Here is a 24173-nt window from a genome sequence, read left to right as displayed (position 1 = left end):
TTTAAAGGCAATGCTACCAAATACTAATTTAGTGTATGTAAACTTCTGACCCACTGGGAATATGATGAAAGAAATACAAGCTGAAATAAATCTCTACTATTATTCTGACATTTCACATTCTTAAAATAAAGTGGTGATCCTAACTGACCCTAAGACAGGGAATTTTTACTAGGATTAAATGTCAGGAATTGTGAAAAACTGAGTTTAAATGTATTTGGCTAAGGTGTATGTAAACCTCCGACATCAACTGTATATATATTTGCAAGAAGAAAAAAAACATATGGGGGATTGGAAGTGATGCAGACAAATACATTGATGGAAGTTACAATCTATCTGCAATATTAAAGCTGATCTATCCCCTAAAAAAAATTCAATAAACAAACAAAATAATATATGTATTGTACATAAAGTCACCACACACACACACACACACACTGGGAAACACATACAAAGATATAGGGAATGCATTGGTTTGTCCCTTGGCCTTGATACGTCACTAAAGCAACCAGGACTTGACAGAGCTTTCCCCACAATACCCCTTTAATGTGCATTTTTTGTTAGCAGTGTTTAGGCTTATGTGTTATCTCATCGCCGACTCATAGGTTACCCATGGGACCTTTTCAATCTATGAAGTGGTATCCTCTCTACTGCAAAAACATTACAACTTTGCATATGTGGGCTATGTGTTTTTTGACTGTGTGGAGAGTAACACAAATCTCAAGATGGCACCCAGGCTAAGACCTAGCATATGATCATGGGTATAATTTAGCACATTATTAAACTCATTATTTTATGGCCATTGGAAATCAATTTGGAATTGATTTTCAATGCCTATATAATGTGATTTTAGGCCGTTTTCACACAAGTTTGTTTGCTATAGTTCGAAACAGAATTCAATTGTTTTTTTTTTCATTTGGTCTGGTTGGTTTCACATTTTCCAAATATCAAACTAACTAAAATGATTATACAAAACCACATGTTCATCTAAGTCTTTATTTATGTTATTTTTATTTATAATGTTTATATTAAATCCGTCTATGATCATCATGGTGCATCACTTGTGTGTCCTAATCTGCATATTACTTTAGCTTTTTAACATGCGGGAGGAAACACAATAGCCGCTCTAATAGCTGCGACATGCAGTGAATGGGGAGACAGTACTCTGCGTCGGATGTGCTCATAAATGCGCTGCTACTCGCAGAATGTTTCAGAGATATCAAGTTATGATTTTGCGCCCATTTAACCACATAGTGTCGATTGACACACCGGTGTGTCGATCTAAGTAACATAATAAAATAAAATCCCCATCAAAATCCGTCAGTTTAAGCTAGAGATGTGTTTTTTTGCATTGGGTGCGTCTCAATCCTGCACATCCGCCAATGTCGCACTGCCCAATCTCCGGTGAAAGGTGGCAGAGCTAGAGTGGTTTGTCAAATCATGAGACATCCCGAAAATCAGTCTTCTCAGGAAAACGTCTGTAGCATCTGAACGGTTTGGCCTACAAATTATTATGGAAAGATGAGACTCTCACAAACATGATGGTGGTCTCCGTTTTGCTCCACGACCCCCATAAGTGTCAGGGGACTCTGCTGAATTTGGTACCGTCGATGTGCCAACTTCTGTTTGTAGCATCCGAACCGTTTGGGCTACAAACTAATGAAAGGGGAGATTCTCACGAACAGAAATAATTAATCAAAGTTGGCATATTTATGACATGTTGGCCTTACCCAGGCCTCCTTCAAAATCCTTAAGAGTGTATTGACTCATCTGTGCTTGAAAAAATTTATAACATAAATCTGTCAGTTTTAACCCTTGGATGCGTACCAACACATGGGTGTTATCATTCTACAGTGGTTCCTGCAGCTTAGATTCAACCGGTATGATTAGAACGCTTATTTAGAACATCCAGTTTGGATTGACTCAACAGTCAGCGTTTGAGCTGGGAACACTTTTTTTCATAGAAACATTTTGCACTAACACAGTCCTGTCACGATCGTTGAGAGACTGGTCAGACCAAGGTGCAGCGTGGTATGCAAACATGTTTATTCAACTCAATAAACATAAACAAAACAAGAAACAACGTAACGTGAAGTCCTCAGGCTATACACATACAAGCCTAAACACGGAACAAGATCCCACAACTAAGGTAGGCAAACAGGCTACTTAAGTATGATCCCCAATCAGAGACAACGAGCGACAGCTGTCTCTGATTGGGAATCACACCCGGCCAAACATAGACACACAACCTAGAACTGAAACATAGAAATAGACTAACTAGAACATAAACATAGAATATATAACATAGAAACTCACGCCCTGACCAAACCAACTAAAGACAACAGGCGTGACAGTACCCCCCCAAAGGTGCGTACTCCGGCCGCACCAACCTGACTCATTAGGGAAGGGTCCGGGTGGGCTTTCAGCCTCCGAGGCGGATCCGGCTCTGGGCGTGACGACCTCTTCCTCTCTGTCTCCCCGTTGCACCCCTGGTCTGGTCTGGACCTCGGCGCGATGCTTCCCCTCTCCTTCCTCCCACGATGCACCAAGCCCTCTCTGGACCCTGGTGTGGGAGACCCCGAACCTGGAGAGGTGATGACGTCTGGACCTGGATCGGCAATCCCCCCACGATGCACCAAGCCCTGTCTGGACCCTGGTGTGGGAGACCCCGAACCTGGAGAGGGGCTGACGTCTGGGCCTGGATCGGCAATCCCCCCACGATGCACCAAGCCCTGTCTGGACCCTGGTGTGGGAGGCCCCGACCCTGGAGAGGGGCTGACTTCTGGGTTTGGAGTGGAGCCGCTGACCGGAGCTGAACTAGACCCCGGTGGAGCGGACTGCTCTGGCTCCGGAGTGGAGCCGCTGACCGTTGCTGGACCAGGCACCGGTGGAACAGGCCGGGCTGGACTGGGGACACGCACCACTGGTTTGGTGCGGGGAGCAGGTACAGGCCGTACCAGGCTGGAGACATGCACCACTGGTTTGGTGCAAGGAGCAGGTACGGGCCGTACCAGGCTGGAGACATGCACCACTGGTTTGGTGCGAGGAGCAGGCACGGGCTGTGCCGGACTGGATACACGCAACACTGGTTTGGTGCGGGGACTAGGTACGGGCCGTACCGGACTGTGGAGGCGCACTGGAGGTCTGGAGCTTAGAGCTGGCACAACCCGTCCTGGCTGGATGCCCACTTTCGCACGGCACGTGCGGGGCGCTGGCACAGGACGCACTGGACTGTGAATGCGCACTGGCAACACAGTGTGTATCTCCGCATACCTAGGTTCCTCAATGAACACACGCTCCTTTTGTTGCCTGACCAGCTCCTCTCTCCGTGCCTCCACTACTTCCTTCTTCCTTTGAGCCTCCTGTAGCGCCTCCCTCTGAACGGATAACTCCTGCTCCCTCTGAGCTAACAGCCCCCGTAACGTGGTGGCTTCCTCTCTCAGACTGCTCCAATCCTTCTCTCTCTCTCGCCAATTCTCTTCCAATGAGGACTCCTCCGGGAGCCCCCACGAGTTAGGGAACAGAACCTCATCGTCGTCGTCATCCTCCGACTCCTCAGTGTAAAACTGTTCCCATTCCTGTTCCCATGGTCGTAGGGACTCCAACTGCAGTGGTCGGGGCTCTTCTCTCTCGATTCCCGACCACCCATCTAGCCCCCCCCAAAAAAAAATTATTGGGCTTCCTCAGCGGTTGGTCCCGTTGGCATTGTCGTTGATCCTCTCTTGCCAGGTCCTGTACCTTTGCCCAGGGTCCTTTCCCAGCGAATATCTCCTCCCATGACCACCATTTGCCCACCTGTGACAAAGCTATTCGCTCCTCCTCGGCACGCTGCTTGGTCCTTTTGTGGTGGGATCTTCTGTCACGATCGCTGAGAGACGGGTCGGACCAAGGTGCAACGTGAAAAGCGTACATGTTTATTAACTCAATAATCAATCATCCAAACCAGAAAATGTAGGCTACATTAGTCCTAGCACGAACTGAGGAAAGATTGACCTAACACAAGCAGTCATATTTAGCTAACTCTCGGCTGACAGAAACCATAATATGAATTAGCTAATATAAATTACTATTTACAATTCACATCACGGGTGGGCTCACCATTGATCTAAATAATTGAGTTAAACATTTTCTAAAAATCGAAAGTAATCCGACAATTGGTAGTTTCTGCACTCTGCCATGTATATTTTTTTGGTTCAACCAAAGATAAGAGGAGACAAGATGAGTTTGGTCTGTTTGCAGTATGCATGTTGAAGGGGGTGTGTCGTCTACGATAATTCACTTCCCTTCATTCACTTCCTGAAGTATACTCTCAATATGAGTGAACCATCCCTCACCTCATTTTGTTATAACATCTTTGGTCTGACAGACATTTACGTGACACCCAGAATGCATTGTATAATGTCAACAAACATGGCTCTACACATAGATGGCAAATAGCTTATCATTAGCTCATCATAATCAGTACAACCTTCAAAAAAGTATTTTACACACATAATTCGGAAAGTATTCAGACCCCTTGACTTTTTCCATATTTTGTTACATTACAGCCTTATTCTAAAATTGATCAAATTAAAGAAATCTACACACAATACCCATAATGACAAAGCGAAAACAGGTTTATAGAAATAAAAACAGAAATACCTTATTTACATAAGTATTTAGACCCTTTACTATGAGCTCGAAATTGAAATCAGGTGCATCCTGTTTCCATTCATAATCCTTGAGATGTTTCTACAACTTGATTGGAATCCACTTGTGGTAAATTCAATTGATTGGACATGATTTGAAAAGGCACACACCTGTCTATATAAGGTCCCACAGTTGACAGTGCATGTCAGAGCAAAAACCAAGCCATGAGGTCGAAGGAATTGTCCGTAGAGCTTCGAGACAGGATTGTGTCGTGGCACAGATCTGGGGAAGGGTACCAAAATGTCCACCGCATTGAACAAGAACACAGTGCCCTCCATCATTCTTAAATGGAAAAAGTTTGGAAGCACCAAGACTCTTCCTAGAGCTGGCCGCCCGGCCAAACTGAGCAATCGGGGGAGAAGGACCTTGGTCAGGGAGGTGACCAAGAACCCGATGGTCACTCTGACAGTGTTCCAGAGTTCCTCTGTGGAGATGGTAGAACCTTCCAGAAGGACAACCATCTCTGCAACACTCTACCAATCAGGCCTTTATGGTAGTGGCCAGACGGAAGCCACTCCTCAGTAAAAGGCACATGACAGTACGCTTGGAGTTTGCCAAAAGTACAGAGAGATCCTTGATGAAAACCTGCTCCAGAGTGCTCAGGAGCTCAGACTGGGGCGAAGGTTCACCTTTCAACAGGACAACAACCCTAAGCACACAGCCAAGACAACGCAGGAGTGGCTTCGGGACAAGTCTCTGAATATCCTTGAATGTCCCAGCCAGAGCCCGGACTTGAACCCGATCTAATATCTCTGGAGAGACCTGAAAATAGTTGTGCAGCAACGCTCCACATCCAACCTGACAGAGCTTGAGAACATCTGCAGAGAAGAATGGGAGAAACTCCCCAAATACAGCTGTGCCAAGCTTGTAGCGTCATACCCAAGAAGACTCAAGGCTGTAATTGCTACCAAAGGTATTTCAACAAAGTACTGAGTAAAGGGTGTGAATATTTATGTGAATGTGTTACTTTTTTTTAATTCATATATTTTAAAATAAAAACCAGTTTTTGTTTTGTCATTGTGGGGTATTGTGTGTAGATTGATGAGGGATTTTCTTTGTAATCAATTTTAAAAAGTGAAAGGGTCTGTAAATAACCTGTCTGATTAAGATAATAATAATAATAATAATAATATCAGAAAATACCATTTTAATTCTATGCGCTATGCATCTTGCTAGAATGTATATGTTACAACACTGAAGTAAAAGGGGCCCCTTTTTTTTAATGGCCTGGATCTTTATATTTACCGCCTGGGTCCTGTTTCAGTAAAGGTGAAATCAGACCTTCTTTTTGAGTATCTGATAATCTACCATTTTTATAGGAGTGGTTAAAACATGCTAATAATGGTCCTCTGAGTGCATCAAAAAATGTTTGATATACAGTACCTCAAGTGCTATGCCATCCAGCCCTAGAGTTTACCAGGACTTAAAGGCTTTAATTGCCTTTAAGTTCCTCCTCTGGAATTTGGTCTTCACATGAGTCTTTCTGTACAGCTGTTTATTTTACATTATTAATAGAAATAAAATATTTAAAATTAACTATGTCAACAATCCTTGCTCCAAAGGATTATTCTATGGATTACATTTCGTGAAAATCCCCAAAATCAAGGTATTTTTTCATCTGGGTTTCATGAGGAATCACTCAAATAAACATCAGGGCATTCATGCTAATGCTCCCGTTGCCATCCTCTGCTTCTGTTTTTAGCCGTGACCACTTCCTTCCTCTGTGTCTAATTGACGAGCCACTATTTCTGTGCGGGTAAACGGGTCCATGTAAACACTTATAGTCTTTAAACATTTTACATTTTAGTCATTTAGCAGACACTCTTATCCAGAGCGACTTAGTTAGTGAGTGCATATATTTTTCATACTGGCCCCACGTGGGAATCGAACCCACAACCCTGGCGTTGCAAGCGCCATGCTCTACCAACTGAGCTACAGGAGGCCTAAACTTGTGGTCTAGAGCAGATGTTTACCAATATGCTAGGATAATGCTTTTGCTAACCGTCTTAAATCATAATACTGTAGATGAAATGGATAAATGTAAGCGTATAGGAATAGGAAAATTGGCAAATGTCTTTCAATGTATCATATTGGTTGAATATTAATAGGAATTAAAGGGTCAATTGGTTGATTTAAACGTGTTTATTTGACAAAATAGCAGAATGGTAAAAACTGAGAAAGGTAATGTTAACCTTTCTTGAAAGCTGCCTCCTAGTGAGGTAATGGGGGGAGAATTTGAAGAGATGAGGTGAGATAGAACCGCCTGGACAAGGAACGGGCTGATGTAACAGGGCTTTGATCTCGTGCTCCAGTGGAAAGCTAGTGCTCCCTTTGGGAGGGAACAGAACTAGAACCGTAGCCTATATGCATGCTATTAACCTCAAACCACATCAAACATACAGTATCACACTATCCTGAAAGCCCATGTAACCAAAGGAGGGTTCTGAGGGAATGACCACTCAGATCATATCATAGATACCTACATCTAGCCTATACTGATATCAAGTTCAGAGGAGTTGGCTGAGCACATATCAATCTGGACCAGGTAAGTTCTCACACAACAGCACCACTTCTGTTGCCAGTAATCCCTGTCTGAACTGAATACAAAGTAGGAAAGCAGTGGATGTCTTATCACTTTGTGACAGGAGTCCAGGCTATTCATAAAGCATGCAAGTGGTGGCTCAGTCCACACTCCTCCCAAGGCTTGCACCAGGCCCACTCACTCCCCTCCAGCTCCCTCTAGCCCCAGAGAGAGAGAGAGAGAGAGAGAGAGAGAGAGTTCCTGGACTGAGCAGAGCAGGAAGGGGCAGACTGTTTGCAGTGGTTTGTGGAGCATGTCTTTGGACCAAGCCCAGTTCCCAAGGCTGCAGCAACCAAGAGTTCACCATGACCTTTCCAAGAGACTGGAGGAAACTTGGCGGCTTTCAAACGACCAACATTCCCAAAGTTCAACAATCAGTAGGCCTAGTTGCTGTACATGCAGAGTCAGTGTAAAGTTTGTTTCATCTCCAGTGTGACAGAGAGAACAACATATTCCCGTAATGAATGATCCTTATCGAGGGAGATTAGGGGAATAACCATCAGTTCACTTCGTTCTCCGACTGGGCTCTTGTTCAAAACTGGGCTGTTATCACCGCAGTTCGCAGAGGAGAAAACGTTCTGAACAGGCTGAACCGTTAGTATGATGGCTTAGTCACAAAATTACCCCCCCAGCAACGCATCAGGCAAGGCCGCCCAGAAACAATCAAGGCAAGGCCAACCCGCGAGCCAATCACAATAGTCCTCCTCGTTCCGTTACCATAACAGTGGGCACACAATGTCTCAGTGGAGATCAGAGTCAGTTGGAAGATGGAATGGCCTGGTTAGGCATTGAGGGTGATTCATATTTGCGATCGCTTGGCACTCAGCAGGAGAAGTCAAAGGATGGTATAGACAGCCAGCCCCTATTAGTCATGATGTCATTACTTCTACTGTTGGGGCCAGTGTGGAAAAAGAGGGTGAGCTGATCCAAGAGCTTGCATCACATGCAGACCCCATCACTTACTATATTTAAACCTGATTCTGAAAGCAGTGCAGAGGGGAGCAGAGTGATGAATGTTCCAACCCATCCCTGACCGTAGCAATGTTTCTTTGTCAGTACGACTGAATGACAAGCAGAAATCTCAAGGGTTCCTACCTCCCACCCTCTTCCTCATTCCTCTTCTACCACCCCTTTTTCTATCTCTACCTCTTTCTAGTTTCTCCCTCTGACTTTCTCTTATTCTACTCTTCTCTCTTCTCGCTACATCTCTTTCTAATATATGGTGGGGTCCACAGTATTCTATATAGGCATGTCTCAGGGTGAAGCTGGCTGGTCAAATAGACTATAGCCTACCTTTTAGTCTAAATCAGTGTTTATCAAAACAGTTTGAATGTTGCACAGTAGTAGAATACAGAATATTAGGTTAGACAAAAGTGAATTATTCGCTGCTCTGTCTGGCACGCGATGATCATCACATAAAAAAATCCAGAAATAACGAAAACATTTCTGAAAACCTCAATGTTCTCCATCTAACAATAGAGATGACATTATGAAAATACTAAGCTGTAGACCACAAATAATTTATTTTAGATAGGCCTACAACCGAAAATGCAAGTCAAAAACATTTAGCAATAAAGCTGCATTTTTTTCTGTTTTGGATCCATTTGGGTCGGATACAGACCCAACCCAATTTGAATCCGATTCTCTCTCTCCTCTGACATGTTTTAGGTCTGATTTATTTTCATGACCGGATCCTGTCCGGGTCGGAAGATGAATTTTGCGGATATCAATTTCGGCATACGAGAAGACCTCTACTTGGCAGTAATTATAGTTTGGTGGACTCGCCAGCTCCAGACTCGAGCCGGGCACAAAGAGCACTGCTGGTTTAGCCAGCAAGTTAGAGAGACCATTAAAACTGTCTCCACGTATACAAGGGGAGTGATGTTAACTCAATAGGGTGGCCTTCCAATCTGACGCTGGGATCAAACTGCCCGCTCCCTTGGGCAGGCAATTAACTAGTGCGAGGCCCCATGATTATCTAGCCTCAGGCTCCATTGTATTGTATGATTCAGTCAATGTGCTGGTTATACAAGGGTTACGTTTAGATAACTGAGCTGCCAGAGAGTAAATAGAAAATATGTGCTTAGGAAAAGAGGGTTGTGGCTCAAGTGTGTAGCAGCGCCATTGCATTGTAATCTAATTCATTACACTACCAGCTAAGGCTAACCTCAGACCCAAAAGAGCAACATTGTGTTCTTCAAAGTACATTTACATTTACATTTACATTTTAGTCATTTAGCAGACGCTCTTATCCAGAGCGACTTACATATATATTTTTTTTATACTGGCCCCCTGTGGGAATCGAACCCACAACCCTGGCGTTGCAAACTCCATGCTCTATCAACTGAGCTACATCCCTGCCGGCCATTCCCTCCCCTACCCTGGACCAATTGTGCGCCGCCCATGAGTCTCCCGGTCGCGGCCGGCTGCGACAGAGCCTGGATTCGAACCAGGATCTCTAGTGACACAGTTAGCACTGCGATGCAGTGCCTTAGACCACTGCGCCACTCAGGAGACTAGATGTCCCCTGCTTATAAGCACTGTAGCGCTCTCTAGACTACACAACTACACCAAGGCCATGCAGGAATCAAAAGCAAATATACACTTTTATCATCACTGAGCATAATAATAATAATAATAATAATAATAATATGCCATTTAGCAGACTGAGCATGAGCACTGAGCATGACATCTGGTTAAGGTTTCACGATGTTGAGACTTAATATTTTTTTAAATAAATCACAGTTAGGCTATTGCAAGAGGGGAGTTTCAGTTTTGACCTACATTGCAATTACTATTTCCACATATTCTGGAGTTTTCCGCTCCTAAAATATAGCACGTCTGTAGCTAATTGCAGCTCATTTGTCCTAAGTCAATTAAAATGCCTTAGATAATGAGCAGAGCTGGATTTCAGAGGGAATGCCTGGCCTTGTGCACGTGGGAACTAGAAAAAACAAGGACCTCAGCTTGCACTTTTTCAGAAAAAAAAAAAACTTTATTTGACAGGGAATCGAACTAATGTTAATCCCCTCACAACCATTCATTGTAACTCTACCTTGTAAGAATGGAGGAGGTAACAGCCAATTTATGCTTTATCCGAAAATGTGTTCGGTGGCGCCATATGGATGGTGTGACGCAATTGCGAATCCTCCGGAGGCACTTAGAGGCCAAATTGAACTCCATACCGCGTTGCCGTGAACCTCTCAAATTTTGTAACAATGTGGAGGGCTCCGTATGGCTCCGCAGTGACATGATTGGATGACGGTAGGTGAGGGCGGGAGGTCCTGTATAAACAAACTCACTACCGTTTTTTGTCTGTATGGGTGAAGTGCAAACGCGGGGCAAACTTCATACAGGAAGCATTGTGTTTACACAAGTGCTTTTCGTCACTCAGAATATCCTGTACACACAGACACTATACACACTCCCAGCAATGGCATTGCACAACCCACCCTCTCTTCCCACCCCATCAGCTGCTTATTTTCCCAGATGAGTCACTTTGCCCATTCTCCTCTGAAGTGGAGTGAGTCCTTGTCACGTGTCAGCTTGGTAAGATAGCACAGGTATGCTCCGGTGAAGCTGTCCCGCATGGGGGCAGGAAAGCTGGCACTGAGCCAACAGCTACAGCAGGCAACATGCACCCTGCAATACCACAGTTTGTCAGACACATACATCTTCACACACGCGCACCCACAAACACACACTTGAACCATCACACGCTTTGACTTGAACTTTCATACTTGTGGCGGTCTAGGGAAACCATTCACATTGTGACATTTTGACTTTTTCTTTTTTTATATAGTTCTGTAAGCTACAAACGGTCCAAAATCCAGATCTTTTAAATCACTGAGATATCTTTAGCAGAGCCTGAGTTTTGAGCTTTTAAAGTTGAATTCAGTTAACATTTTGAAAACAACATTAAAAGATCAACATTCAAAGATTTAGTTACATTTTTATCTTAATTCCATTGAGAGGCATGAGAGGAGAAACACCAACACTCAGCTTGATTGGTGTCTCCCGAGTGGCGCAGTGGTCTAAGGCACTGCATCGCAGTGCTAGCTGTGCCACTAGAGATCCTGGTTCGTATCCAGGCTCTGTCGTAGCCGGCCGTGACCGGGAGACCCATGGGGCGGCGCACAATTGGCCCAGCGTCGTCCAGGGTAGGGGAGGGAATGGCTTGCAGGGTTGTGGGTTTGTTTCCCACGGGGGGGCAGTATGAAAAAAAAAAAAAAAACATAAAAAAAAGAATGTATGCACTCACTAACTGTAAGTCGCTCTGGATAAGAGCGTCTGCTAAATGACTAAAATGTAATGTAAATGTTTCAAAAGAGATTGTCACTAGATGAAAAAAAATGTTAAACAGCAACTACTGGTATTGTTTGCATTAAATAATCATTACTATAATAAATTACTATACTGTACAATAATAGATACATATATTTGAATTGGAGAAATATAATGTACATTTCAGTACGATTATGAACCGTCAACAACAAATCCCAAAAAAAATGTAAACATTAAAGAAAGATCTGTTTGATTTGACTATATACAATACTGGATGGCATGAAAGATGGCAAAAATAATTATAATCATTTAAATTCAGCTTGCAGGAACGGATACTGGAACAAGTTTCCGTCGTCTCCATGGCCAGGAAGAACAATCTCATCTGCTGAGAGATAAGATTAAATTATTTTTGTCATACAGGCAAAGTAAAAAAAAAAAACTATACAAATACTCAAAACACATAAATAGAACTGTGGAGAGGCAAGTAAAATAGTACTAGTGTGCAAAAGCAAATAAAGTGACTGGGTAGTGTTGTGCGTTGACTGTGACCTGGTCTTGTTGAAGGCCAAGATGGCAAGAAGGATTTCATTCATTTACATTTTTTTACATTTTAGTCATTTAGCAGACGCTCTTATCCAGAGCGACTTACAGGAGCAATTAGGGTTAAGTGCCTTGCTTAAGGGCACATCGACAGATTTTTCACCTAGTCGGCCTGGGGATTAGAACCAGCGACCTTTCGGTTACTGGCACAACGTTCTTACCCACTAAGCTACCTGCCGCCATATTCATATTGATATGAATGAATTTCACTCTCTCACTCTGACAAACAAACACAAAGCGATCTCTAACAAACACAAACTACTAGGTAATCATTCTTACCTTAGCTGAGGGCTCCATGGTGACGACCACCTTAGAGCCAGCGCTGTCCACCAGATCAATCAGCCTGCCCATTCCCTTCACCCTAAGGGGAAAAAAATACATGTTTCAGTGCTTTATCAGTCTTATTTATTTGGGTCCACAGTAAAGTAAATTGTCATGGAGACACAAATGTTTTAAACACACACACACGAAGGGTCTCTCTTCCTCTTCAAACCTTTGTGTCTCTTATCTCTAGCTCGCCCTCCCTCTCTCTCAATGAATTAACGTGAACTTTTTAGCTAGCTAATTTGCTTTGTGGGATACAGGGATGAAAAATACACTGCTGGTGAAATAGTCAGTGAAACGTTTAGGCTATAGCTATAGCAGCTCATCTTCAAACGTGTCTTCAATAGTACTGGCACTCCAACAACACTGGCTATAGCCTACCTTGAACAAATACAAAGTAGATGCAGGTAGTGAAGGCCTGATTTAGTTAATAAAGTCTAGAAATGCATTGTGTACTTTAACTTGCTTTTGACATACCTTCCGTGCTCCTCATTCAAGATGCATCCATTCAGGATGAGATGACCGTTGGGACCACTCGTAAAATGTGTTTACCAGTCATTCAGAGCATACTGGCAGCTTTGCTCAAAATAATGACAACTAACTAGCTAAATCAAACAACATCATTATTTATCTGAGAAGTCCGCTTCAATGATGATCGATGACTAACTAGAAAACGGGAAGACTTCGTACTTGAAGTTACTAGGATGACAGGAGCCAAATTCCAAGTCACACCCCTTCTCGCCTGTGCACTTGTTCATACCCCCTCAAAGATTAAAAAGCAGTGGATTGGTGTAACTGTATTGGTAGACAATTCATCTACACCTACCCAATGCTTTTACATCTTTGAGGGGCGTGAAGGTAAGTGGCCTGGGATAGCACGAAATGGGATGCGGCTCAAAATGACATAGCTTACGAATGACAGCAAGATGCCTCTCGCTTCCAACAAGTTTATGATAGGATATCGATTGCTTTGCTACCTAAAATCTAAATAATTCTGAACTGCTGAAATTACTGCAATACTGTTAATATATTTCTATCACTTTTCACTTCATTTTGGCCAGCTAATAGGCCTACCCACTGATCAAGCAATGTCATAAGAAAGTGTGAACCTCTTTTATGAACATTAGCACCGGCGTACGACTACTTGTAGACAAAATGAAAATCCGACCCACTTATATTTATAACTACGTTGTTGAGTGTAAATGACAACTTTATACTACTACATTAGCTAGCTAATTATTCTGTTTCTAAACGAGCCTGATTTCATTGATCTGTAGGATGTTATCTTGAATGGGCTAAGTCAGCTGCGACACTCTCAGGTCAGGGAAGTTTGAGCTAGCATTTTCACATTGGGCATGATAGCTAACATAAAAAAAAAATAGATTTTCCTGAAGTAATCATATAATATTTGTACATTACAATAAAGTAAATGGTTTAAAGTATCCAAAACAAAAAAAATCTACCTTTTCACAAAAACAGATTTCCAACAATGAGTCGGCACGACATCCGACAGGTTCTTGTAGGCCACCTCACATTTACACACAAGGGGGTATCAAAGAGCAACTGCCCACTGGGCAACCACACCTTGTTTAGCCAAATAAGGGAACCTTGGTTTAAGTTTCTTATTTGGACTGCAGGGAGCGAGTCTTGAAAGATTGCCAAGATCACAAGGTAGCTTTTTAGATGTAAATAAAACAAAACCAACCCTTACTGCTGTTGTGGCTGGTGGACCCATTGAATCAGACGTTTCTTCTTCTCCACCCACGCACGCACGCACCCACCCACACAAAAGTCAGCGATTAGGAATTTAAGGCATGTAAAAGTGAATGGAGCAGAACCATTCCACCAGCCTGCAGCAGTGAGTAGAAAGATGAGAGGCAAAAGATAGAATAAACCATTACCTTATCGATGGGAAACAGTGTATACAGTGGGGGAAAAAAGTATTTAGTCAGCCACCAATTGTGCAAGTTCTCACACTTAAAAAGATGAGAGAGGCCTGTAATTTTCATCATAGGTATACGTCAACTATGACAGACAGACAAAATGAGAAAAAATATTCCAGAAAATCACATTGTAGGATTTTTTATGAATTTATTTGTAAATTATGGTGGACAATAAGTATTTGGTCAATAACAAAAGTTTCTCAATACTTTGTTACATACCCTTTGTTGGCAATGACACAGGTCAAACATTTTCTATAAGTCTTCACAAGGTTTTCACACACTGTTGCTGGTATTTAGGCCCATTCCTCCATGCAGATCTCCTCTAGAGCAATGATGTTTTGGGTCTGTCGCTGGGCAACACAGACTTTCAACTCTATGGGGTTGAGATCTGGAGACTGGCTAGGCCACTCCAGGACCTTGAAATGCTTCTTACGAAGCCACTCCTTCGTTGCCCGGGCGGTGTGTTTGGGATCATTGTCATGATTGTCGTTTCATCTTCAATGCCCTTGCTGATGGAAGGAGGTTTTCACTCAAAATCTCACGATACATGGCCCCATTCATTCTTTCCTTTACACGGATCAGTCGTCCTGGTCCCTTTGCAGAAAAACAGCCCCAAAGCATGATGTTTCCACCCCCATGCTTCACAGTAGGTATGGTGTTCTTTGGATGCAACTCAGCATTCTTTGTCCTCCAAACACGACGAGTTGAGTTTTTACCAAAAAGTTCTATTTTGGTTTCATCTGACCATATGACATTCTCCCAATCCTCTTCTGGATCATCCGAATGCACTCTAGCAAACTTAAGACGGGCCTGGACATGTACTGGCTTAAGCAGGGGGACACGTCTGACACTGCAGGATTTGAGTCCCTGGCGTGGTAGTGTGTTACTGATGGTAGGCTTTGTTACTTTGGTCCCAGCTCTCTGCAGGTCATTCACTAGGTCCCCCCGTGTGGTTCTGGGATTTTTGCTCACTGTTATTGTGATCATTTTGACCCCACGGGGTGAGATCTTGCGTGGAGCCCCAGATCGAGCGAGATTATCAGTGGTCTTGTATGTCTTCCATTTCCTAATAATTGCTCCCACAGTTGATTTCTTCAAACCAAGCTGCTTACCTATTGCAGATTCAGTCTTCCCAGCCTGGTGCAGGTCTACAATTTCGTTTCTGGTGTCCTTTGACAGCTCTTTGGTCTTGGCCATAGTGGAGTTTGGAGTGTGACTGTTTGAGGTTGTGGACAGGTGTCTTTTATACTGATAACAAGTTCAAACAGGTGCCATTAATACAGGTAACGAGTGGAGGACAGATGAACCTCTTAAAGAAGAAGTTACAGGTCTGTGAGAGCCAGAAATCCTGCTTATTTGTAGGTGACCAAATACTTATTTTCCACCATAATTTGCAAATAAATTCATTAAAAATCCTACAATGTGATTTTCTGGATTTTTTTTCCTCATTTTGTCTGTCATAGTTGACGTGTACCTATGATGAAAATTACAGGCCTCTCATCTTTTTAAGTGGGAGAACTTGCACAATTGGTGGCTGACTAAATACTTTTTTCCCCCACTTTACATGCGTGCCTGCGTTTGTGCATGTGTGAACAGGCTGGCATTATTGAAGTGACAGAGGAAACTGTCCGAACTCCTCAGACTCAATTAGGTGCAATGAAGCCAGGGAAACATAGGCCTACAGTATGACTCTATGGGGGCTTTCACACCAAGGTTGAGGGAATGCCAAGAGTGTGCAAAGCTTTCATCAAGGCAAAGGGTGGCTATTTGATGAATCTCAAATATAAAATATATTTTGATTTGTTTAACACTTTTTGGGTTACTACATGATTCCATATGTGTTCTTTTATAGATTTGATATCTTCACTATTATTCTACAATGTAAATTTTTTTTTAAATAAAGAACCCTTGAATGAGTAGGTGTGTCCAAACTTTTAACTGGTACTGTGTGTGTGTGTATATATATATATATACAGTGGGGAGAACAAGTATTTGATACACTACCGATTTTGCAGGTTTTCCTACTTACAAAGCATGTAGAGGTCTGTAATTTTTATCATAGGTACACTTCAACTGTGAGAGACGGAATCTAAAACAAAAATCCAGAAAATCACATTGTATGATTTTTTATTAATTAATTTGCATTTTATTGCATGACATAAGTATTTGATACATCAGAAAAGCAGAACTTAATATTTGGTACAGAAACCTTTGTTTGCAATTACAGAGATAATACGTTTCCTGTAGGTCTTGACCAAGTTTGCACACACTGCAGCAGGGATTTTGGCCCACTCCTCCATACAGACCTTCTCCAGATCCTTCAGGTTTCGGGGGTGTCGCTGGGCAAAACGGACTTTCAGCTCCCTCCAAAGATTTTCTATTGGGTTCAGGTCTGGAGACTGGCTAGGCCACTCCAGGACCTTGAGATGCTTCTTACGGAGCCACTCCTTAGTTGCCCTGGCTGTGTGTTTCGGGTCGTTGTCATGCTGGAAGACCCAGCCACGACCCATCTTCAATGCTCTTACTGAGGGAAGGAGGTTGTTGGCCAAGATCTCGTGATACATGGCCCCATCCATCCTCCCCTCAATACGGTGCAGTCGTCCTGTCCCCTTTGCAGAAAAGCATCCCCAAAGAATGATGTTTCCACCTCGATGCTTCAAGGTTGGGATGGTGTTCTTGGGGTTGTACTCATCCTTCTTCTTCCTCCAAACACGGCGAGTGGAGTTTAGACCAAAAAGCTCTATTTTTGTCTCATCAGACCACATGACCTTCTCCCATTCCTCCTCTGGATCATCCAGATGGTCATTGGCAAACTTCAGACGGGCCTGGACATGCGCTGGCTTGAGCAGGGGGACCTTGCGTGCGCTGCAGGATTTTAATCCATGACGGCGTAGTGTGTTACTAATGGTTTTCTTTGAGACTGTGGTCCCAGCTCTCTTCAGGTCATTGACCCGGTCCTGCCGTGTAGTTCTGGGATGATCCCTCACCTTCCTCATGATCATTGATGCCTCACGAGGTGAGATCTTGCATGGAGCCCCAGACCGAGGGTGATTGACCGTCATCTTGAACTTCTTCCATTTTCTAATATTTGCGCCAACAGTTGTTGCCTTCTCACCAAGCTGCTTGCCTATTGTCCTGTAGCCCATCCCAGCCTTGTGCAGGTCTACAATTTTATCCCTGATGTCCTTACACAGCTCTCTGGTCTTGGCCATTGTGGAGAGGTTGGAGTCTGTTTGATTGAGTGTGTGGACAGGTGTCTTTTATACAGGTAACGAGTTCAAACAGGTGCAGTTAATACAGGTAATGAGTGGAGAACAGGAGGGCTTCTTAAAGAAAAACTAACAGGTCTGTGAGAGCCGGAATTCTTACTGGTTGGTAGGTGATCAAATACTTATGTCATGCAATAAAATGCAAATTAATTACTTAAAAATCATACAATGTGATTTTCTGGATTTTTGTTTTAGATTCCGTCTCTCACAGTTGAAGTGTACCTATGATAAAAATTACAGACCTCTACATGCTTTGTAAGTAGGAAAACCTGCAAAATCGGCAGTGTATCAAATACTTGTTCTCCCCACTGTATATAACACACACACACACACACACTGTATAAACTGAACAAAAATATAAACACAGCATGTAAAGTGTTGGTCCCATGTTTCATGAGCTGAAATAAAATATCCCAGGAATATTCAAAAGTGTTGTGCACACATTTGTTGACATCCCATTTAGTGAGCATTTTCCTTCGCCAAGATAGTCCATCCACCTGACAGGTGTGGCACATCAAGAAGCTGATTAAACAACATGATCATTACACAGGTGCACCTTGTGCTGGGGACAATAAAAGGCGCAGTTTCTTCACACAATACAATGCTACAGATGTCTCAAGTTTTGAGGGAGTGTGCAATTGGCATGCTGACTGCAGGAATGTCCACCAGAGCTGTTGCCAGATAAGTTAATGTGAATTTCTCTACCATACGCCAACGTCGTTTTAGAGAATTTGACAGTACGTCCAACAGGCCTCACTATCGCAGACCACGTGTATGGGCAAGTGCTTTGCTGATGTCAACGTTATGAACAGAGTGCACCATGGTGGCGGTGAGGTTATAGTATGGGCAGGCATAAGCTATGGACAACGAACACAATTGCATTTTATTGATGGCAATTTGAATGCACAGAGATACCGTGGCCCATTGTTGTGCTATTCATCCGCCGCCATCACCCCATGTCGCAAGGATCTGTACACAATTCCTGGAAGCTGAAAATGTCCCAGTTCTTCGATGGCCTGCATACTCACCAGACATGTTACCCATTTGAGCATGTTTGGGATGCTCTGGATCAACGTGTACGACAGCCTGTTCCAGTTCCTGCCAATATCCAGCAACTTCGTGCAGCCATTGAAGAGGAGTGGACAACATTCCGTGCCCCAGATTTGATGTACCGATTCCATGGCACATGGTTTATGAACTGATAGACAAAATGACGCCGGATTCAAAACTTAGTTTTTAAATTTTAATTATTATTCAAATTCTTGCAAACATTTTCAGCTGCAGCTTAACTAGGTCGTTCTATGCAGCACTTGGTCTTAGGACTGGACAATAATCAAGATAAGATAAAACTAGAGCCTGCAGTACTTTCTTTGTGGAGTGTGGTGTCAAAAAGGCAGACCATCTCTTTATTACGAACAGACCTCTCCCCATCTTTACAACTATTCAATCTATATGTTTTGACCATGACAGTTTACAGTCTAAGGTAACACCAAGTAATTTAGTCTGCTCAACTTGTTCAACAGCCACACCATTCATTACCAGAGTCTAGAACTTAGGGAATGATTTAGTGATGTTCAGGACCAGTTTATTACTGGCCACCCGTTCCAAAACAGACGTAAAAATCATCTGTCCTCGGTTGCGACACTCACTACCGAGTTCCAAACTGCCTCTGGAAGCAACATCAGCACAATAACTGTTTGTCGGGAGCTTCATGAAACCGAATTCCATAGCTGAGCAGCCGCACACAAGCCTAAGATCACCAGGCGCAATGCCAAGCGTTGGCTGGAGTGGTGTAAAGCTCGCCGCCATTGGACTCGAGCAGTCGAAACGCTTTCTCTGGAGTGATGAATCACGCTTCACCATCTGGCAGTCCAACGGACACATTTTGGTTTGGCGGATACCAGGAGAACTCTACCTGCCCGAATGCATAGTGCCAACTGTAAAGTTTTGTGGAGGAGGAGTAATGGTCTGGGGCTGTTTTTCATGGTTCGTGCTATGTCCCTTAGTTCCAGTGAAGGGAAATCTTAACGCTACAACAAACAATGACATTCTAGACGATTCTGTGCTTCCAACTTTGTGGCAACAGTTTGGCCAAGGCCCTTTCCTGTTTCAGCATGACAATGCCCCTGTGCACAAAGCGAGGTCCATACAGAAATGGTTTGTCGAGATCGGTGTGGAAGAACTTGACTGGCCTGAACAGAGCCCTGACCTCAACCCCATCGAACACCTTTGGGATGAATTGGAACATCACTAATGCTCTTGTGGCTGAATGGAAGCAAGTCCCCACATCAATGTTCCAACATCTAGTGGAAAGCCTTCCCAGACGAATGGAGACTGTTATAGCAGCAAAAGGGGGACCAACTCCATATTAATGGCCATGATTTTGGAATGAGATGTTCGATGAGCAGGTGTCCACATACTTTTGGATAAGTAGTGTATCTCTACCTAATACTGACGGATTTTGATGGGGATTTTTTAAATTATGTTACTTTTGATGCACGGGTGAGTCAATAGGCTTAAGGATTTAAAGGAGGCTTGGGTAAGGCCAAAATGTCATAAATATGACAACTTTGATTAATTATTTCTCAATTATGCTTTTAGATACATGTCAAATATATGGCAACAATCCTTCCTCCAAAGGACTATTCTATGGATTACATTTAGTGAAAATCCCCCAAATAAATCAAGTTAATTGTCTCAGTGTCGTGAGAAATCACTCATTCGTTTTTCCCCACTGTAACTGCTGACCCCACACTCAGCCCAGACATTCTCTCTCTCTCTCTCTCTCTCTCTCTCTCTCTCTCTCTCTGTCTCTCTTCAGTTCATTTACATTTTTCAATTTAAGGGGCTTTATTGGCATGGAAAACATATGTTTACATTGCCAAAGCAAGTGAACAGTAAACATTACACTCACAAAAGTTCCAAAATAATAAATACATTTCAAATGTCATATTATGTCTATATACAGTGTTGTAACAATGTGTAAATAGTTAAAGTACAAAAGGGAAAATAAATAAACGTACACATAGTTGTATTTACAATGGAGTTTGTTCTTTACTGGCCCTTTTCTTGTGGCAACAGGTCACAAATCTTGCTGCTGTGATTGCACACTGTGGTATTTCACCCAGTAGATATGGGAGTTTATCAAAATTGGATTTGTTTTCAAATTCTTTGTGGGTCTGTGTAATCTGAGGGAAATATGTCTCTAATATGGTCATACATTTGGCACGAGGTTAGGAAATGCAGCTCAGTTTCCACCTAATTTTGCGGCCTTTCTCAATAGCAAGGCTATGCTCACTGAGTCTGTACATAGTCAAAGCCAGGTATTCTGCCAATGTTTACTCTCTGTTTAGGGCCAAATAGCATTCTAGTTTACTCTATTTTTTTTGTTAATTCTTTCCAATGTGTCAAGTAATTATATTTTTGTTATCATGATTTGGTTGGGTGTAATTGTGTTGCTGTCCTGGGGCTTTGTGGGGTGTGTTTGTGAACAAAACCCCAGGACCAGCTTGCTTAGGGGACACTTCTCCAGGTTCATCTCTCTGTAGGTGATGGCTTTGTTATGGAAGGTTTGGGAATCACTTCCTTTTAGGTGGTTGTAGAATTGAACAACTCTTTTCTGGATTTTGATAATTAGCGGGTATCGGCCTATTTCTGCTCTGCATTCCTTATTTGGGGTTTTACGTTGTACACAGAGGATATTTTTGCAGAATTCTTCATGCAGAGTCTCAATTTGGTGTTTGGCCCATTTTGTGAATTCTTGGTTGGTGAGCGGACCCCAGACCTCACAACCCTAAAGGGCAATGGGCTCTATAACTGATTCAAGTATTTTTAGCCAGATTCTAATTGGTATGTCAAATTTTATGTTCCTTTTGATAGCATAGAAGGCCCTTCTTGCCTTTTCTCTCAGATCGTTCACAGCTTTGTGGAAGTTACCAGTGGCGCTGATGTTTAGGCCGAGGTATGTATCGTTTTTTTGTGTGCTCTAGGGCAACGGTGTCTAGATGGAATTTGTATTTGTGGTCCTGGCAACTGGACCTTTTTTGGAACGCCATTATTTTTGTCTTACTGAGATCTACAGTCAGGGCCCAGGTCAGACAGAATCTGTGCAGAAGATCTAGGTGCTGCTGTAGGCCCTCCTTGGTTGGGGACAGAAGCACCAGATCATCAGCAAACAGTAGACATTTTACTTCAGATTCTAGTAGGGTTTGGCCGGATGCTGCAGACTGTTCTAGTGCCCTCACCAATTCGTTGAGATATATGTTGAAGAGGGTGGGGCTTAAGCTGCATCCCTGTCTCACCCCACGGCCCTGTGGAAAGAAATGTGTGTTTTTTGCTAATTTTAACCGCACACTTGTTGTTTGTGTACATGGATTTTATCATGTATGTTTTTCCCCCAACACCACTTTCTATCAATTTGTATAGCAGATCCTCATGCCAAATTGAGTCAAAAGCTTTTTTGAAATCAACAAAGCATGAGAAGACTTTGGCTTTTGTTTTGTTTTGTTTCTTTGTCAATTAGGGTGTGCAGGGTGAATACGTGGTCTGTCGTACGGTAATTTGGTAAAAAGCCAATTTGACATTTGCTCAGTACATTGTTTTCACTGAGGAAATGTAGGAGTCTCTCTCTCTCACTCTGTCTCTGTCGGAGAGAGGCACCCATTTCCTCTCTGTGTGTCCCTGCCAGCTTGAGAGAGAGTAGGGTAGAGAAAGAAGGAGAAAAAAAAACGAGGCACAAATGAAGTGAGAAAGGAGAGGGATGGAGGGAGTGAACTAGTGAGAGAGAGGGTATGAGAAAGAGAAGCCAAGGGACAGACCATGAGAAATGGAGTTCATTCTATTCCAAGAGAAAGAGGGACAGAGAATGGAAGTTGAGTACAACCAAGAGTGAGTGAGAGTAATAGTCATCCTAAAATCCTTAAAAGGCCATCTTTTCGTTGTCATTTCCTTTATGACAACCACAGGTCTGAAAGGATTTGAATAAAGTAAAATCCTCTCATCTCTTTTAACCTAAATCATTAGTGGTTGGAGTGTAAACAAGGAGGGACAGCTATTCTAGATGATTGGGAAACAGACCCAGAGGAAAATGACAGCGAGACAAGGAGAGGGAGCAGGAAAGAGAGAGACCCTCTGCCATTCTTTGATTTATGGTTATCTATTCCCCACACAGCAACACTGCCCCTTCAGCGTACTCTAGAAATAGAATCCCCAGCAAAACAGTGCAGCAACACCTAGCCACACCTACACAACACCCCTCATAAACACGTGCACAAACACACAGAAATTGTAACACTTATGCAGCCACCACCTGGTGAGCGGTCCATCATGACCATAAACGGCAAGGGGTGAAGTTTTTCCGCCCCGGACGTGACCCCCTGGTGAGGGAGAAGCAGGAGGGGTGTTCAGGGGGAGGACGTGCCCTGTGCCCTCTATGCACAAATCTCCCCTCACTTCCTGGCCCCAGACCACAAGCGGACAATAAATAGGCCTGTTAGTGTTGGACTCAGGTTCAAGGAGACATGTTGAGCAACCGGGCCCTCTTAGAAAGGAAAAATAAAAAATGCTTTAGTGTAAACAGACCTCAGACCTGGCAGTCTCCACTTACTTCAGCACTTTGTCCCTCACTGCTGTGTAGGCCTACAGTGCAGTACAGTGCATCCAAGGCCTTATATAGCATTGTGTCTTCTGGAGCGGGCTGTAAGGTCTCTAAAGAAGGTGAAATTAGGATGCAGTGCCTGCAGATGGAGACAAATTTAGGTCAAGGCATGCTCTTAACCCGCTGTACCGGTGAGTCATAGGGTTATAATGAAAAATAGGATTCAACAATGCTGTCAGAATGGTAAAAAAGCTATTGACTTATTCGGTGAGGGGATGGAGTTTTTTACGTTATCCTCTCTTATATTTTTTCAGTGAGTCATGGTTTGTCTCGGAGAGAAGTGTAGCGTTGGGCGTGTAACTGGGTGTCAGCGACAATGAGGTTGAATAATTGAGTTAGCCTAATATTGTGTTGTGTTATTTGCTGTAGGCCCAACATATTCCATCAAGACCAAACATAACCGAATCTAGAAGGCCTATGCCTTGTGGACAATCTCACTTGTCCTCCATTGTTAGATACAGAAACAATATTCTCACACCCAATATGAACACTGAGGGCATATGCCTATGTCAATACTTGTATTTTCCACTTCTCTAACAACCTCCTATAACATGCAAACCCCTAGTCTCTGCATTGAGGATGCTAACAGGGCTCTCAATGATGCTAATGATAAGCTGTCTCTAGGTAAGCAAACCCAAATCTTGGGTCAATGACTAATGACAATCCTAAAATGACAAGATTTCAGTATGTTATTCTTATTTTTGTCCTATTCATCACCTATTATCTGGCTGGGTTGAGCGGCAGGGATCTGTGAAGTTCCCTCTAAACGAGGGAGTGTTTAGCATAAATCCTCTTTCTGCTTACCTGAGCCCAGCGTGATGCACACAGGG

At 43.1% G+C, this 24173-nt stretch overlaps 1 long non-coding RNA gene across 1 annotated transcript in view; it reads left to right on the top strand.

Moving 5' to 3' along the window:
* LOC121532014 overlaps nt 1-24173 on the top strand; it is a 162774-nt gene that overhangs the window by 43019 nt on the left and 95582 nt on the right. The gene's annotated exons all lie outside the window — the stretch shown is intronic.

Source organism: Coregonus clupeaformis, chromosome 19 (genome assembly GCF_020615455.1).
Source record: "Coregonus clupeaformis isolate EN_2021a chromosome 19, ASM2061545v1, whole genome shotgun sequence".
In the NCBI taxonomy this organism is placed as follows: domain Eukaryota; kingdom Metazoa; phylum Chordata; class Actinopteri; order Salmoniformes; family Salmonidae; genus Coregonus; species Coregonus clupeaformis.
This window is presented reverse-complemented; position numbering and strand designations above follow the sequence as displayed.